The sequence below is a fragment of the Protopterus annectens genome, chromosome 3.part1, assembly GCF_019279795.1.
Source record: "Protopterus annectens isolate FY-2018-M chromosome 3.part1, PAN1.0, whole genome shotgun sequence".
Taxonomy (NCBI): Eukaryota; Metazoa; Chordata; order Ceratodontiformes; family Protopteridae; genus Protopterus; species Protopterus annectens.
Genome location: NC_056732.1, coordinates 60,456,087 through 60,475,788, shown reverse-complemented (window position 1 = coordinate 60,475,788; position 19,702 = coordinate 60,456,087). Strand labels below are relative to the sequence as shown.

The 19,702-nt window shown below is 38.5% G+C and overlaps 1 protein-coding gene across 1 annotated transcript in view; it reads right to left on the bottom strand.

Moving 5' to 3' along the window:
* Positions 1-19,702, bottom strand: part of LOC122797632 (integrator complex subunit 8-like) — a 1,436,218-nt gene that overhangs the window by 411,029 nt on the left and 1,005,487 nt on the right. The window lies entirely within an intron of this gene.

The following is a 19,702-nucleotide window of genomic DNA, read 5'->3' as shown; positions in this document are numbered from 1 at the left end:
TTTCTCCAAAGTGGTTGGTCCTTTGCTGTCCAAAGGCAAAGAATCATGTCTGCCACATCTGGATCCTTCCATAGCTTGGAACAAACCAAATCCACAAGGTTATCTGGAGGGTGTACCACCCATGCAGTTGGAGAAAGGGAATTGTAGGTCTAGTGTAAGATTTGTTTTTCAGGGAAGCTGAGTTCTGCTGGCTATGAACCCCTCTGACTCATTATTTTTAATATTTCACTAAAAGAAGGATCTTCCAGATGGGATCTAGGGGCACCACCCCTTTATCCAAATCCGTACCTGGAGTGAGGGACTCAACTAGTTAGTCAGTGTGTTTCCTCTTATTTATTTTATTTGACATTTGTTTACCGGGACGGTCTATTTGGGTCAGAAGAAGGAATTTAGATGGCAAGATGATCAATGGCATCATATATAATGCCATGGACCATTTTGACTGTAATTCCTTTGGTGTCATTTATGTGATTGGTTGTGACTGTCCATTACAGAAGTGGTATTTTGGACAAACTAAACATAAGGTCAAACTGAGAATTATGGAACACCTGGGTGACATAAGAAATGTTAGGTTAGATAGTCCCATCATGAGAAGCATGGAGGATCAACGGAAGATTTGATTTTCAGTGTTATGGCCAGACCCTATGGGGTGGGACTAAGGAATAGTAACTTCCAAAGGAGGTTATTAAGTATGGAATCAAGGTTTATTATTACTTTTAATACTCTCTATTCCAATGGTATGAACTTGGAAGCATAGGTAATTTTGATAATTTTGATAAGTGTATGATGACATAGATGATTCTATGTAATTTTCATAATGTGCTTTAAAGTCAAGCTATGAAGTTGGAGGCGAAGGCCGAGGTACCAGAATTACTAAAGGATTTATCAACACAGTCCGTGCTGCATTCCGTGTTTTTTTGGTGTATTTATAACAACGTTCTATTCCATAGCTTTTTAGCTTGGATTGTGTTCTTGTATTTCAATGTCTATTAACGGAGCAGCGGTAGCACCTGGGGGTGCTAGAACGAATCATAACATGTTCAGTTTCACGGCTATTTGGAAAGATAGGGAGGAAAAGTTTGCTTCCAGTGACCTGTGGGTATGTAGTCACAATGAATGTTCAGTCAAATATGAAGAATTGGAGAAAATGATGGTTAAGGAGTGACAACGTTTTATGATCTAAGACTATTGGAGAAGTATGTCAGCTCTAACATAACACCGAGGGGGTTAAGAGTTGAGCGTTTACCAGCATATGATTTTTCGGAAGAAGATTCTGATCTTTTTTCTGAATGGAAGGAGATTTCGCTACAATGTACTTTAAATTGGTTGAGAGTGTTAATTAAACGGAATGAAAGAGCACTCACCAAAATGCGTTCTAGCATTTTGGAATTACAAGATGTACTTATAGGGGAGACGTCCGAGGTCGTATTCGATCAGAATATGAAGGACATTAAAGTCAGGGTGTCTAAGATTGAAGTGGAGGTCACCCAACGCAAAAAGAAGAAATACATACAAGATTCCAATGATTATAAGACTGGTAAAATTTTTTCATTGCAGTACAACTTTAAGAAGGGGTGTGGTAGATCTGGCGTCAGGAGAAGCAAGTCTCGCGGTTCCCGAGAAACCTCTGTTTCATCTGTAGAGACAGTACGTTGTAGCTTCTACTGTGAAGCCGTGTCCGGTGCAAGGCAAAGGACGCGGTCGGCATTTTCAGGGGAAAGGAAGACGAAGATGATTATGTTGCCTGTATTAACAGATCAACTGAACAAGGACATTCATTGTGTGGTACTTCAAATGTGGATTATGTTTCTTTTTGCCACAAGGACACTGATTTAGGTGAGGACTTGAGTATTACAAATGTATCTGATTTATGTTTAAGTGAAGACATAAAAAGTGCTTTGTGTAAAGGTACGAAATTTGTGCCAACCCACATTCCCACTTTGGCAGATGTTATTTTGGAAGTAAAAGAATTTTGTAGAAAGTTATATTTGAAAGCGTTTTTCACCAGTAATATGAAGGGAGTGGAAAATTCCTATAACATTACAACCTCTAATGATGTTTCCTTGTTGAAGAGTTCTTTGATGGATATGTCTCTACATGAGAATGAATTAGTAGACATTTTTTCAGGTGAAAGTGAACATACTGCTTCTGCTTCAGGATTTGAATTGTATACAGGGTATGGGAAATTTGAAATACCTAAATTACCTTACATAAGTGATTTTGTTCCACCCAAAACAAACATTAGCATTAATGTGTTTGAAAAAATGTTATGCAAACAAATAGAAAGTGAGTTTAGTGTGTTTAAAAAGGGCAAAAAATGTTTCAATTTGTCTAAAAATGAATGGTTAGCCCTGTGTGAACTAAGAGGGTTAAATGAAAGCTATGTATTCACACAATCTGATAAAGGGGGAAATTGGGTAATTTTGTCTAGAGAAAAGTATAATTCTATTGTTCTTGGTTTATTGTCAGATAAGAACACCTATGTATGTTTACCCACTAACCCTTTGTCAGAATTTAATAGTGCTTTGTTTGATTTGGTAGAAAGGGGTGAATGTTTGGGATTTTTTGTGTCAGCAGATGTTAAAAAACTTTATATCAAACATCCCAAAGATGCAAAATGTTTTTATTATTCCCAAAGTACACAAGGATTTAAGAAATCCACCTGGACAACCAATAGTGTCGGGTAAAGGTGCTTAGTTACAGAATGTGGGCATTTTTTTGGATTCAGTATTGAAATGTCATCTTTCCAGGGTACCCTCGCATGTTAAGAATACTAAAGAGATTTGTGAGCATGTAGGGGGGGGATTCTCTGGCAAGATGACTACTATTGGGTCAGTGTAGACATCAAATCACTTTATACCTGTATTAAAATCAATTGGGGGCTTGAAGGAGTGTGTAGGATGTTGGGTGAAGGGCTACGCACATCTTATATTATTAGTTTATTGGAATTTTGTCTTGCACACAATTATTTTGAGTTTGATAATAAGTTTTTTCTTCAGACAGATGGCACAGTGATGGGTGCATCATTTGCCCCATCATATGCTATTTGGTTTATGGCTCATTTTGAGAATTTGTATTCAAAGGAATTCTTCTGTAGCAATATGGTAAAATATAAGAGACAAAAAAACAGAAGCCAGCAACTGTGAGCTGTATGAACTAATTTAATTAGTTACAAAATAAAAAAAACATAAAAATAACAGACCGGTTTCGGCTATGGTGTTAACCTAGCCTTCATCAGTGTAAATATTCATAACATTTTGAGGTTCTTTTTGTACATTGACATAATTAGTCACAAAATTTAATTGATGAGCTCATGAATATTCATCAGTATACAAAATCATAAATATTCATTAAGGCCAGGCTGGAAAAGTCCACCTAATTTTACAATCCATTTCTTTTCTTTTGTACTTAGTTTACTGTGCCACCCAGATTTGTTAGATCCGTCTCCAATTATTTTATCTATGATGGTAAAATGAAATCTGGCTGTAGGTTGTTTAAGAGTGTGTTTATACAAAGCATTGCTCATCCATATACATTTTACATCACTAAGATGTTCTGAAATACGTAACTTAAGAGGCCTAGATGTTTGTCCTATATAAAATGCATGACAACTGCAAGAGGCCATATAAATGATCCAATCCGTGCTGCAGTTTTCAAAAAACCTGATGTCATATATCATACTTCAATTACTACTGGAGAAATGTTTTGTTTTAAGCACATCTTTACAATGGCTGCAGTGACCACATGGCACGCAGCCCACAAGTTGCTCTCCAGAAATAAGGGTTTGAGTCATATTCTGTTTATTAGAATCATGGTGATGTTTGTAATGACTGAAATGAGATCCAAGATCCCCCCCCCCTTCTAAATGAAAACATACAAGTTTCGGATAAATACTGTGACAAAACATTGTCCGCTAGGAGGATGTTCCAATGTCGTCTGATGGCATCAGTGACTCTGTGTTTCTGCCATATGTAGTAATGAATCGTAAATTATTTTTATTATGTGATTTGTGTTTATACTTAAGAAGGTCTTCTCTATCCAGATTTGCAGCATGATTGCTTGCTGTACTGTACATACCCCATGCTGTAGCCCCTTTCTTCAAACCTGTTCAACAAATCCTTACTGAAATCCTTGAAAGTATTTTCTTCTGAACAAATACGTCTCATTCTAATGAATTGAGACTTGGGGATATTTTTGGTAATATGTGCTGGATGAAAGCTGAATGCGTGGAGTAAGGTGTTATATTCTGGATATTTTCTGAATACTTCTGTACAAAGGGTATTATCCTTATTCCTTGTTACCAGCACATCCAAATATGTGATCTTGTGACGGTCATAATTGATGGTAAAATGTAAACCCCATTTGTTCTCATTGAGATATTCAATAAATTCCATCAAGTATTCTGCATCAGACCTCCACAACATCCAGCAATCATCCAAATATCTACGCCAAATATCAATTTCCATTAGATATATGTTGTGTGTAACATCATAGATGATTTGTTCTATGTATGCCATATATAGATCTGCATATATGGGGGCAAATGATGAGCCCATTGCAGTACCCCGTATTTGAAGATAACATTGTTTTCCATAGAACAACACTGAGAACATGTTCAGTTAAACATATAAGAAAGGTGTTGAGACCAGGTTTGTATAGTTCTGATTTATATAGCCGATATTCTATAGCATCAAACCCTGCCCAAAGTGGTATGTTAGTATATCATGCTCTAACATCCAAGGTGCATAACAACCATTCATCTTCAATTTGCATCTCATTTATAATACTGTGGTATCCTGAATTCTAGATCTTACCCATCTCAATAATGGTTTGAGGTGTTTGGTTAGAAACTCAGAAAGTGTTTCAGTGAGAGAACCATTGCCTGCCACAATTGGCCTACCTGGGGGATGCAAAAGATCTTTATGAATTTTGGGCAGAAAATAGATATATTGGCTAGTGGGATCAGATATAGTAAGATGACTTTTTGTATATGGTGTAATGATGCCATTTTCAACTGCCAAATCCAAAAATGTATCTATTTGTTGTTTAAACATAAGTGTTGGATCAAGAGGCATTTTAATATAATATCTGGCATCTTCCAACTGTCTGTGCGCCTCAGCATCATATTGGGTCCAATTCATAACTACCACAGCACCACCTTTGTCTGCAGAAATGATAACCAGATTTTTATTATTGATAAGTTCCTGTAAAGTTGACATGTCTGTCTGAGAGATTATTAGATTTAGGGTGAGTCATACCCGAAGTAAAGTGTAGATCTTTGAGAACAATATTTTGGAAGAGACTCACACAAGGATGCATGGGTGGGGCAAAGGTGGATTTGTGGTATTTGAAATTGTCAACAGCAACATCGTCCTGTTTTGTGTCATGAAAATACAATTTTAAATTTAGCAATCTACAAAATGCTGTTACATCATGTGCAAATGTATCTTCAGGAACAAAAAAAACGGGTATAAAAGAAAGACCTTTGTTTAACAAAGCAATTTGTGAATCAGATAATGTTACATCAGAAATATTTAGTACATTTGTTCTTGTTTGTTTGTCAACAGTTCCATTACACCCACCAAACTTCTTATTTTTTCTATGTTTCCTGCCTCCCCTCTTGTAAGGCCTAAAGGGGCCACACTGTTATTACGTTTGGGGGTGGGGGAATCTGAGGTTTGCTGTATGTCCAAATCTGTACCAGAAGAGGAATCGCCCCCTGATGAATCAGTATATGTATTACGTTTCCTGAGGATAGACTTGGGACGTTTACGTTTGGGTGTGGTATTGAGTTTATGATAACCACCTTCAAACCTGACATGTCTAGTATGTTGAAAGGGACGACCTTTGTCATAGTCTGTTTGGTCCCTATGAAATTTTTTGGGTTTCCTATCCTTAAGTTGTTGTTCGAAGGTAAATAAGTCTGAACTAAGTTTGGACAATAAGGTGGAAAAAACCGGTTGGTCCTTGTATTGATTACAGTCATCATATGATTTACTCACATTAAGAACTTCCCTATCAATAGTACGTTCATAGTATCTGGATAATGTTTCCACAAATTTCATGGAACAATTTTGTTGTATTGTTGACCATTCACTGGTTAGTTGTTCATCTAATTCAGTTACTAATGGCTGAATTTTAACTCTAAGCCCTCTGGGAGTTATCCCTTTGGCCATGTATGCTTTGAATAATTTAAGATGCCATACATTGGACCTTAATGTTTTCATACTTCTATTTAGTTGCTGAAACAGCTTTTCACAATGGTTTTCGGGATTATCCATGGTATTGAAACTGTTATCACTGGGTCATTCTCCCATTCCAAAAATGCCCAAATCTTCTTTATCAGAAGAGAGTCCAACCAGGATCAGATTCAAATCCATTATGGAAGATAAAAAGGGGGGGGGGGTTTGAATAAGGGTATAAGAGAGCCACACAGACCCAAATGCAGGTCAAAGGCAAAATCAAAATGAAGTATATAGTCAAAGTCCAAAAAACAGATTCACACTTGTGTGTTAGCCAAAAAAACAATTCCAATTGTTAAAAAATGAAGAAAATAAATGCAGTACCACGTCCCAAAGATTAAAAGGATTGTGTGTGAAAACTGGGCAATAATGACCAATCAAACTTAGCATCTAAAGTCTAAGTTGTTAAAAGCAGCCCTGACAAGAATAATCATACAAAGATCTTGTCTGCTTGCACTGAATATGTCATTGAAATGTTTATAAGTATGATGATTGACAAAAAACTTTGCCATGTCCAGGTCCACTTATAAATAAATACCAGATATTAGAACAATAATGGTAACTGCAATATGGTTGTATCACAATGGCCTTTGGCAGGTACCAAATTTTTGAAAAATACAAAGTTGGCTAAAAAACATGTGTGAATCAATAGAATATAATTGTCTATGATCTACTATTGAGTCCATCAAAAGGGGCCCATAATCTGTTCAAATTGGAGTCATGCAACTTGGACAAAATGAACCAACATAAGGAAATATTTTGCAATATATACTATACGTATATGTATTATTCTGTAAACCACTAGGAAATAAGCTGAAAATTAGGACATATATATGTCTTACAAAACAGTGCTACGTAATGTAACCAGATTTGGTGTGACCATATATATAAATGGTCTTAATATGTTCAATAAAAAATTATTAACAATATTAATGGCATCTTAAGAATAAATACTCAAAGCTGTATTAATGTGAACGGCTTAGATATACTGTAAGTTATCCATTAGGGAATATTTAGCTGAAACCCTATTTATTTGGAAATCCACACTACAATTATGTTAAATAATACCTGAATATTTATGTTAGTAAGAACAGCTTAAATTAAGACCATGTCAGACATGTAAACAGTGTAATAATAATTGACAGCATAAATCTACATCTGAATTCCAAAGCTGTATTAGCCTAGTGTCATAGCAAGATATATCTGATAATAAACAGATTTGTAAAGAACATTCTAAAGTAAACTGTCTGCCCTGAATCCTAGGACAAAAAAGTGTGATACTTAATGTAATAACGACCTATCAATGGAATTGTTATATCCAATCATATGGATGTATAATGGTTATATCGGTAAAGCACACAATCATAAATTGGTCCTAATAATTCAAAAAACAGCCCTCAACCTAATGTATCACAAGGTGATAGCCCCACTATCTGCAACAAATGACACAGCTTTCCATGTTGATAAATCAAATTGTCACATAGTATAAAATGCTATACATACACAAGCCACAAAAATATACGTATGTATAGTCCGTCCCCAACAAAACACAAAATTATATCTTTACAATAAAAGATGGTATAATTTGTTTATAAAGTTCAAAAATTGTTGTTGGATGTCATAAAAGACGACCCGTAGTAATGTAACAAGTGTTCCGTAGTGACAAAATGGTTCTGCACAGGATTCCTGGTATAATCCTAAAGTTAGTCACTGTTCATTGACCATAGATGTTACTTAGTCATGCTCGCAGCCGTTTGTATAAAAGTCCTGTTTCCACACCATACAGAAATAAATGAAATGTGATGACCGGACACTAGTAACCTATATTAAACAACCTGTTGCATCCTCATAAACCTACAGTAGTGTCCAGACTAGTAATTTAACAATGTTCCAATATTGAAAAAACGGCCTTGAGAATGTAAAAATCTGAAAAAATGGCCACGTCCCAAGTTCTTAATAGAATCCGTGAAGTTTGTAACCATTTGTTATCCAAAAATTGTTGTTAAAGTAGATAGATCCTTACTCTCTTTAGGTACTACAGCTACCACTGCTTTCTTCCAGGATGTTGGTACTTCTCCTCCTCTAAGATATTGATAAACAAAACCTTCCAGATCTTTATCAGCTTTTCCATCCTAGTTTCCAAACTTCCACAGGAATACCATATATTCCTGGGAACATTCCTGTAGATTGGTTATGCATCACAATTTTCATCTCATCTCCTACTATCCTGTTAGTAATTGAACCTCATCTACCTCTAAACTTGGCATATTTAATTCTTCCATAAACATGCCCATTTGTATCTTTTCTTGATTTTCATATTTCTTTGCTTTATACAGAATTTCCGAAATATTTCTAATACTGCTACAGGATCCCTTGTTACCTTCTTTGTTAGAGGTTCCCTAAATCTGGTGACAGCCCTTTCTATTTTCTGTTGCCTGAGTCATTGTGCTAAATGTTTTTGTGCTCTAGTGTTATTTTAAAAAAACAGTTAACAGCAATCTTTCTAAGCTCTTGCATACTACTGAGGTAATCCCTTATTTTCTGTAGCTGATCCTCTTGCTGTTCTGTGAGATTCCCCTTATTCTGTAATACTTTCACTTTTGTCACTCCCTCTAAATAATTATTGTTACTTCTTAACCATAGCACACTTTCTTTTATTTCTACCCTATTTTTAAACTCCACCTTAAATTCTCCCACTCCTTAGCTATATTTTAAGAAGAAATTTATATCCTCTCTAACAGCTCCCGAATACAAAAGAAAGGTGGGAAAGAGCCAATGTCTCATTTTTTTCATTACCCTGTGTTTTTATTTTAGCTATTATTGGTGCATGATCTAAAATAGTTATTGGGTGGGTATCAAGACCTTCAATTAAATACACATGTTCCTGTGAAATGTAAATTCTGTCTAGCCTAGCCCAGTTTTTATATCTTGGGAAATATGTAAATTCAATCCAAATTCCTATTACTGAATTCACATCTTCCATGCCAAATATTTTTGTAAATATCTTCAGTTTCAAAATCTACCCTCCTTTGTTATATTTTCCCTTCTGTCCCCCCCCCCCCAAGACACATCTCCATTACTGCAAATCAAGTTCCAGTCCCCACCTATAAGTAATATTCCTCGTTGAAAACTGATCATTTCTCACAGAATTTTCTTAAGCTCCATCATAGCAGTTTTAAGTGGAATATAAATACATCCCACTGTAATCCACATCCCTTGCCAGTAGCCCCTTAGCACTACAAATCTGCCATTGTTATCTTTTTTATCTTCTATCACTATTGGAGCTCCTCTTGCAATTAATATAAGTACTCCTCTTTTCCTTTGTCCCAGATGTTCTACTGAATAACCATCCTGAAAACATTTCTTTATTAAATTCACAAGTTCAATTCTATCTAAGTGTGTCTCCTGTAACATATCTATTTGCACTCTACATTTTTAAACATGGTTCACTACTCTTTCTTGTTGTATTAGTTGTTTCTCGTCATATACATTTGAGCCTATGTCACATCTTATAAAACTTTTTGACTTGAATTAACCTAAAAAAAAGTCATCTATGCTAAGATGCACAGTGCAGCCTGTGCTTCTACTAAGTGCTGATTGGTTTTGTCTTCTCATTATAGCTCTCTCAGCTAGGAAAACCCCTGAATGCTTTCAGAGAACATTATCTCTTAGCCACTTTCTCTTTTTTTGTCTCTCAGCCAATCACTCTAAACCAGACTGTGGCCAGTTTCCTCTTTATCAAATTGTCTCCATCGAGACATGACAACCAGGCAGACAGTTTCTATTTATAAGATTGTTTCCATGGAAACATGAAGATCGGGTGCAGAATTGTTACTGAGCTTATATGTATTTGATAGAAAAAAGCCTCATAATATTCAATGTTCTTTTTCATTTACTTGCTCTCTCTTAAAACTTAACAAATCAATCTAAGGTCTTTAAGCTAGTCATTTCCCCAAGCAGGAATGAGAAAAAGCACATCAATTTTTCTCTTATCATGCTTTTTAACCAAGCTTTTTTATATACTGCAATGCCTACATTTTTTAAAACTGAACAAGGAGAGAGAGAGAGAGAGAAGGGAGAAAGAAAAGAAAAAAAGAACAGTAGTTCCTGTTTACAATCTCCATTATTTATTTATTTATTTATTGGCATTTGTTAACCGGGAAAGTCCACTAGGCCAAGCAGAGCCCATTTTCAGTGGAGGCCTGGGAAGAAAAGCTCCACAAAGAAAATACAAATAAAGTATCAAATACAATAGCAAATCTATATATAAATCAAAAGGAGAATACAGTATAAGGCCCGAAGAGAAAAGCTCCTGAGGAATTACAAAGGAGTATCTAGTACAATACCAAGTCATACATTCAAAAAAGTACAATCTAATAGTAGAAAACAATATAAAGCAGGAGAAAAATTCATAGTATTATAAATGGAGTGTCTCATACAGCTGAATTCTTACATTTCAGAAGAGTTACGTCAACACAATTAGGACTATGCAGCAAGTCTAATCCTTGACTTTGCTAGTCAAAGGTCAAGTAGGTCTAGGTTATAGCAGGAGGAGGCACAAAGTACAGTTGTGTACCTACCATAAATGTAGATGTTCGAGTGTATTCACTGTTGCAGTCATTACAATTGGGTTATCCTGCTGGCAGGCTACCCCAATTCCAAAGTCTAGGTCCGTGCTTGGTTGCTGTGACGCTCCTCCACAGTGCGCTAGTACAAAAGATGCAGCCGATGCCATTTTCTTCAGTTTTTCTTGCCCCAGATGTCAGGTGCCCCCAAAAGGGTAGGTAAAAATATGTCAATAAAGCATGCATGCACTAAATAACAAGTTTCCTTCATCTACAAGCAAATACACCGCATAGGTTGTATAGAATAGAGAAGTACAGATAAGGTCCAGCAAAGATAAGGGGGATGGTGGGTGGGTAACCTGGACTGCAACAGTGAATACACTCGAACAGCTACATTTATGGTAGCTACACAACTGTACTATGTTCATCGTGTTTCACTGTTGCAGTCATTACAATTGGGTTGAATCCCAAAGCTAAGGTTCGGAGGCTGGAACTAAATAGAATTAGGAGCGGCTATGAGGCCCTGCAGAACTGCAGTGGCAAAGCCTGCCCTGGATTTGGAGTAGAGTGGTAACTGGTCATGCTTTGTAAAAGTATGCACTGAACTCCAGGTTGCAGCCTCTAAAATGTCTTTGGTGGGCACTCGTCTGAGGAAGGCTGCTGCTCTGGTTGAATGTGGCCTAATGCCCTTAGGCACTGATTTGCCATGTTGAGAATAGCAAAGACGAATGCAGTGACCTATCCACTTTGAAACAGTCTGCTTTGAGATGGCCTTTCCTTGTGATCCTGCAGCATATGCTACCAGTAATTGCTTGGTCTTTCTGAAAGCTTTGGTTCTGTCCGAGCAGAAGCGCAGCTGTCTGTGTATGTCCAAAGAATGCAGAAGTTTTTCACCCTTATTCTGTGGGTTTGGGTAAAAGGTAGGCGAATGAATAGTTTGGTTGAGGGCCACACTGGACACTACCTTAGGCATAAAAGTGGGGTTTGTCCTTAGAGAAACCCTATCTGGATGAAAGATGATAAAAGGTTCCACAGCTATGAGTGCCTGTAGCTCTGAAACTCGTCTTGCAGAGGTTATTGCAAGGAGCAGGGCTGTTTTCCATGATAAAAAATTTATATCAGCTGTAGCGGCTGGCTCAAAAGGAGGCAGAGTGAGTTTTTCCAAGACATAATTGAGGTCCCATGCAAGTATTGGTGATCTCCTTGGAGGTCATAAGTTTTTGCCTCCTCTGAGGTACTGCCTTAATAAAGGATGAGAGAAAATAGGTGGGTCTGTATTGTAATGAGCAGAAATGGCAGAGGCATGAATCTTAACTGATGAAAAGGATAGGCCTTTGTCCAGCATCTCAGTTAAGTAGTGCAAAATCTGAGGTATATTTGGAACAATCATGTCAATTCCTTGTGCCTGGTTCCAGGCACAGAATCTCTTCCATTTTTCTGCATAAGATTTTCTGGTACTGGGCCTCCTGGCCTCCAAAATAACATCCATAAAGAGAGGTGTGTTTTGAAAAGCTACATTATCCACCATACTGCCAGATTTAAGGTCCTGAGTTGGCTGTGCAGGATCTGATTGTTTTGTTTGGTCAGTAAGTGAGGAATTTGAGGTAATGTCCATGCTGGACATTGAGTCAAGTTCCTTAGGATTGGGTACCAGTGCTGGCGGGGCCAGTCTGGGGCAATCAGTATTATTTTTGGCTTTTCTTGTCTGACCTTTAGAAGTACCTTGGGGAGGAGAGGCAGTGGTGGTTAAGGTTTTCCAGCTGAAAGATAGAGCATCCACTTTCTATGTTTGCTTGTGATAAGTCCTTGTGCAGAATCTCTGTAGTTGGCAGTTGTGAGGGGAGGCAAATAGATCTATGTCCGGGCATCCCCAATTCCTTGTTATCATGCTGAAGACTTGTAGATCCAATTTCCACTCGTGGGGATCCATGAGGTTTCTGCTTAGTTCGTCTGCAGGAGTATTTATCTTTCCTGGTAGGAATTGTGCTTGCAGATGTACTTGGTAAGTCAATGCCGTGTCCCACAAAGTCATGGCTAGTCTACAAAGGGGGTAGGAATGTGTGCCTCCCTGCTTGTTTATGTACCACATGACTGTAGTATTGTCCGTCTTTATCAGTAATTGTCCTGGATTAAGTAGGTCCTTGAAGGCTTTCAGGGCATTTTGAACAGCTAGCATCTCTTTTTGATTGATATGTAGATGCTTTTGGATTGTGGACCATGAGCCCTGAATACATCTTCCTGCCATGTGGGCCCCCCCAGGCATAATCTGATGCATCTGTTGTCAATGTTTGCCTGGCTGCGGGCATGGTGAATGGCTGTCCCTTGTTGTGGTGACAGGCCTTTGCCCACCATCGAAATTCCTGTTGTAGGCAGGGAATGAGTGTAATTACTGTTTCCAGGCTGTGGCAATGTTGAGTTCAAACACTTTTTAGATACCATTGTAGTTTCCTCATATGCAGTCTTGCATATGGAATTAGGATGTCATGAAGCCCAAAGCCTGCAGAATTTTTCTTGCAGTTAACTGGGTGTTTGTTGCCAACCTTTTGAAATAAGTAGTCAGTTGCCTTTGTTTGTCTGGCGTGAGATAAGCCATCTGGGCAGTTGTATTTAAGCTTGCACCCAGGAATATTATCTCTTGAGAGGGTACAAGTTTTGATTTCTTCTCGTTTACTGTGCACCCTAGGCATGTTAATAATATTTTTACAAACGCCAGATGCTGTAGTAGAATGTCCTTCTTCTCTGCTTGAATAAGGCAGTCGTCCAAGTAAGGCTATATTTGTATTCCTCTTTGTCTGCAAAATGCAATCACTGGTGCCAGGCATTTTGTGAAGACACTTAGATAAGCCAAAGGGCAGTGCAGAGAATTGGTAGTGCATTGAGCCAGCTATGAATCTGAGGTATCTTCTGCACGATTGTCTGATTGGGACATGCAGGTATGCCTCTTTTAGGTCTAAAGTTACAAGCCAGGCCTTCTTGCCCAGCATGGGCAGAAGCTGCTGCAGAGTCAACATTTTGAATTTTGGAATATCCAGGTATGTGTTTAGAATTGATAGGTCCAGTATTGGCCTCCAGGCTTTGTCCTTTTGGGGCACCAAGAAAAGTCTTGAGTAAAATCCTTGTCCCTGCTCTTGCTGTGGTACTTGCTGAATGGCCCTCATGTCCATGAGGGATGAAACTTGTTTTTGTGCCTCTGCCCATTGATTTTTTGGCAGGTCTGGCATACCATTTGCCCTTGGCAGGGTGTGAAAGTGGAGGCTGTAACCTTGTGACACTATGTTCAAGACTCATTTGTCCTGGGTGATTTGGTGCCAGTTTTGAGAAAAAAGTGCTAGTTTTCCCCCTAAAGGAGCTGCCAGTAGATAAGTGCTTGGCGCTGGTAGGGGGAAGTCATTGGGACTGCTTTCTATATGGCTGTGACTTGTCTTCTCCGCTTTTATAGGTAGACGCACCCCATTGTTTAGACCTGTATGAGCCTTGGGGCCTGGGATCTGCCTCTAGGGCGTCTGTATCGGCCTCTTTGTGGCCTGTCTGACACTGGAAAGGACCAATTCTTTGTAGGCCAGTGTCTGCTAAATCTTGGAGGCTGTACCTGTAAGAAATCCTTGACTGTCTGCTTAGATTTGGCTTTGTCCTCCATTTTTTTCAACACCTCTTCTGCTTTAACACCAAACAAGGTGGTATGCTATAATGGAGCATCTAATAATTTTGCTTTAACATGATCAGGCAGATTCTGTTCCTTTAACCAAGCATGCCTCCTAATGACAGAACCCATAACAGCGGCTCTGCAGGAGGCCTCCAAAGAATCAAAACCACATTGCAAAGTATGCTTTCCAACTTGTTCAGATGCATGCAATAAATCCTGCATTTCTTTATTCTCTGCACATTCAGAATTTGTCAACATTTTCTGCTTAAGCAGTGACATTATGTATTGCTGATATTTAAGCATATGAAACTGACAATTTAAAGCCCTTATAGCCATGGTAGCAGAAGTGTAAATCTTTTTTCCCCATCTGTCCAGTGCCCTGGAATCTTGGGTCAGCAGTAGGGTTTTTAAACAGAAATTTGTGGGAGTCTGGAACCCTGTAGTATCTGTCTGGCTTAACAGGAGCTGGAGGTAAGGAGTCAGGAGTCAGACTGGACTCTGAAAATACATCATCTACAATGTCTAGCACAGGTGGAATAGCAAAAGTCCTGTGATGAGGCAGTAAAATAAAGTCTCTGAGCCTTTTCTTAGACTCTCCCAGTGGAAATGCTCCCTCATGGTATGCAGTGTTTCGCCAAAAGAATAATCCTCAGGTGGAGAAGCTGAGAGGACAGATTCTTCAGCATCAGAATCCTCATAAGTAGGAAGAGAGTATTGCTGATCAGAAGAGGAATCAGATGAAATGGAAACCTGATCTGAAGATTCATATTCTAACTCTTGCCTAGGCCTCTTGTCAGGAGGGGGATGAGAACCCCTGATCAAAGTAATCAGGTCTTCGGCCAATTTGAGCATCTGTTTTTTAGGCATGGAAGCCTGTCCATGGGGCTGTTGTACTTGTTTTTTTGTCTTTAAAGCTGCTTTAGTCTTTGCCTTTGAAGCTGAAGTCGTTTTAACATTTAATTGTGTAGGCCTGAAAACGCCCTCAGAAGCCGGTGTCTGCTCAGCGGCTCTGGACCCATCTGAGGGAATGGTTTCCGAAGGTCCAATACCTTGAGTTTCTGTAGGCCTGGTTGACTGCCTGCAGCTCTAAAGTAGCGGTCGTCAGGGGCTGCGAAAGCGCCTCTCTGAGAACTGGCGACTGGCCTCGAAGAAGCCTCGTTGTCGGTTTTGGATCTCGGATGCCTGTCCTTTTGTAATGTTCGGCATTATATAATTAAAGTAATGAAATGCAAAATCGTACTGACACTTAATAGTGCGTTGGTTAAATCTAGCACACAACCAACAACTAGCAACGTCGTTGTCAGGGCCTAGGCAAGGAATACAGTAAGAATGAAAATCCTTATGAGGTATTTGCTTCCCACAAGAAATACAATTATTAACTTTTTCTGATATCGGTCTGGAGCAAGAAAAAAGTTTCTAGCTTTAAATGAAGACTTTGGATCTGAAATTCGAACTCGAAAATCTCAGGAGTTGGCCAACCGGCACTTGTGAACTGCTTTTGCTTTGGGCACCACACGGCAAGAAAGACTGACGAAAATGGCGTCGGCTGCATCTTTTATACCCCTGGCACACTGACGTCAGGGAAGAGGCGACAGCAACCGACGCCGGACCTAGACGTTGGAATTCAGGCAGACTGCGGGTAGCCTGCCAGCAGGATAACCCAACTGTAATAACTGCAACAGTGAAACACGATGAACATGAGTTACAGATCCATTTAGAATGGAGATATGGATGCAGAGCTGATTTGAATGAGGAAGTGCATTGAGTTGGCGAATCTTTACAGGAAGGGAATTCCATATTTTAGCTATGACCCATGAGTACAGATGTTAGGCAGCACGTAGATTAGGTTTATGAATTTAGAGAAGAAGTTGATTTTCTGATGTAAAGGGCCTATTAGGGTTATAATGGAGAATAGTGACTGTAGATCAGGACAATCCTGAGGTTTGGTGATGAGTTTGTATGTGATAGTAAGGTGAAGGAAGGTAAGATGGTGGGGGAATTCGAGCCAATTTAGCATTTTAGAGGAATACAGTGGTGGGTGGACTGGAGATTGGATGTAGCAAATTTTGCTATCTTGTTATAGCTAGTTTCTAGTTTGTTTTTGAGTGAGGCTTGGAGGTTGGTTAGTATAACTGCACCATATAGGAGGGAAGTAGGTAAGTTGAAGCTAACACTTTTTTTAGTAGAGAGGGAGAGGAAATGCTTTTTCCTATAGAGTAGTCCTAGTTTTCTATGGGTCTTGCTGATGTTATGTACATGTAGGTCATATTTTTGGTCTTCATCAATTATGGCTTCTTGCAGTTTGGTATGGGTGACCAGTTCGATTTTTGTGCTGTTCAGAGAGAGAATGTGGAACGGAGATTTATTAATGAGTGCGCTTTTCTTTGGGGTGAAAATAATGAGCTTAGTTTTGTTTGGATTTAAAGAGAGGTGGTTACGGTGGAGTCAAATCTCTATGGAATTAAAAGCAGTTTGGGTAATTTGCTGCAGTTGAGCTGAATTGTCAGAAGAGCAGATGACTGAGTCATCTGCGTATTGAACTAATGACCCTTGGTGTATTGACAGATGGAGGTTGTTAATAAAAAATATTAAACAGCAGAGGGACTAATATAGAACCTTGGGGAACAGCGGTTGGGTTATGAATGTATGGGGATATAGAGTTTTACCATTTTACAGCTTGCACTCTGTCAGAAAGATAGCCTTTAAAACAGTGGAGAAAAGGAGTGGTTAGACCTATGTTAGAGAATTGAGAAAGGATGTGTGTGTGTGAGAGAGAGTATCAAAGGTTTCTGACAGGTCTAAGAATGAAGTAGAAACAATGTCTTATGAGTTATGGACTTTGTTGACTATGTCCAAGAAGGATATTAAAGCAGAAGAACTATGGCCTGGTCTGAAACCAAGCTGAGTTGGAGAAAGGATTTGGTTCTTGAGAAGGAATTGAAAAAGTTGCAGGTGTACACATTTTTCTAAGAGTTTAGAGATTGGTAACAGTATAGCTATAGGCAAAAGTTTGTTATATCAGCTGCTGTCCCTCCTTTGTGGAGAGGTAGTATGATTGCTTTTTTTTCCAGTGGCAGGAGACATAGGATTCTTGGATAGATCTATTTATAAGAATACTAATGGGATAAGCAATTGCATCAGCAGCAATTTTTAGAAATTCAGCTGGCATGCTGTCGGCAGCATTTGAGCAAGACTTCAGTTTCATGAGAAGTTTTGTGATAGTTGCAGTAGGGACAGTGGAGAGCCTGAATTCTGGCAAGGAAGAGGATTTGGGTTGGTCAGAATAAGTGGATGACGGGGTATGATTGCATGAAGTAGTCTGACTAGACTTATTTGTAGAAGAGAGAGATGACTGGGGCTATATGTTCTGAGAGAGAAGAGTATTATTTAGGAGGCTATTAGGAGTGGCTGGGAAAAAGTGGTTGTAATTTTGGCTATAGTATCAATAAAGTTAGAATTAAAGATGCTTGCTATTTGATCTGAAGTTTTGTCAGGATAGGGGCATGGATTAGTTTTTGTACCTGGGTGTAGGAGAGTACTAATAGAAGACCAGAATGGTTTTGGGATATTTTTTGTGAGTCATTTGCAGGTTGAAGTAATACTCTTTCTTGTCTTTGAATACAATTTTTGTTGAGTTGTTTGTACTTTAACAAGTATGCGTTATTCTTATGCTTATGCCAAAGCTTCCAAACGCTATCCCTAGACATCATAATTTCTTTTGTGGCTCTAGTTCGCTAAGAGGCATGATTAGATCTTATTCTTTTGGTTCGAACAAGAGCCAGGCTGTCTATAACTTCTAGGAAAGTGGAGTTAAAGGAGAGTAAGGCATCATCCAGGGGGAGGCATTTAAGATTATTCCAGTTTAAACTTTTGAGAATGTTGTTAAAAGTGACTGGGTCAAATTTAGATAGGTTCCTGACTTGCTTGAAGTGATGATGTTTTGTGAGAGAAGGGATGACTCGAATTATGCAGGCTGGGAGGAGATCACAAAGAGTTAAGAGATGGTACTAGCTGAATGGATGCTTGAAGGGTGAGAGACTAGTATCCAGTCGAAATAGTACCTTCATTAGTTTTGTTATTGAATCTGGTGGGGGTGTTATTTAGCTGAGTACAGTGAAACAGGTTAATATTGGTGGATGCAGTTTTTACACTTAAAAATAACTGAAAAAAAACTTTTCTTTACAACATGTAAAGAAAAGCACATGCCACAAAACTGGTATTACTTAAGAAAAAAATATTTACTTAACACACAACTTTCTCCCTCCTCTTGTCCTCCCCAAAACACTTTTCTGAATACTAATGACATGAAGTACGGTATATGCTTTTGAGTCCCCCCACAAGTCCAACAAACTCAAAAGTCCAATATTTCCAGATTTTCTTGTTCTATCATATTTCACAAATATAATCATTGTATTGTAATCACATATTAAGTTACTAGTTTTATTACTGTTTATCTCTGAAATCCTGTCTCTGTTTCATTTCCAACATACTCTTGATTCTTCTAGTAAACTCTCGTGCTTCCTTCCTTCTCTCCAACATTTTCCATTGAAAATTTTGAAAAGTTTTCAAAGGTTTAGTCCCTCTGTGGTCTTTATTACCAGAACAAGAAGCAAAATCTTCTGTTTCGCAGTTTACTTTTGTAGGACAAACTTTTGTATTTCCTCCTTAGCAAGTACTTCATCAAAAACAATTTTGTCCCTCCAGGGTAGAATACCTTGACGACAGCTGGGTATAGCAGTTTGAATCTCATACCTGCATCTCAACATTCCCTGAATAGTGGAATACATTTGATCCTCTTCTGTCTGGTGTACAATGAGTAATCTTTCTCCAGTCTGCTGTCTCCCACTTTTAGTGCTTTGCCCTTCTGCCACAATTTTGTCAGAATCAACTCCTTCTGCTAGTAGGACTACATCTTTACTATTAAAGGTCTAGGTTGGTTTCTTATAGCCAGGTTTGGAGCATACACATGATGTGCCCTTTCAACTAACAAAACCTGCATGGAATACCAGTCCAGTTGCTTATTTGTGCATTCATAAAATTATTGCAGTCTGCTCCTTCCAGCTTCTCTGGTATAGCTGAAAATCTCAGGTTTTCCCTATGTGCTCTGTCCTCTAATTCAACTATTTTTTGAAACACTTATTCCTAAACAGTCTCATATTCAGCCAGCCTTTTATTTATTTCGACCTCTGATTTTTGCAGCTTTATCATCTCATCTCATCTGAATATCTGTTGAAAGCTTCTTCCATTTTTTC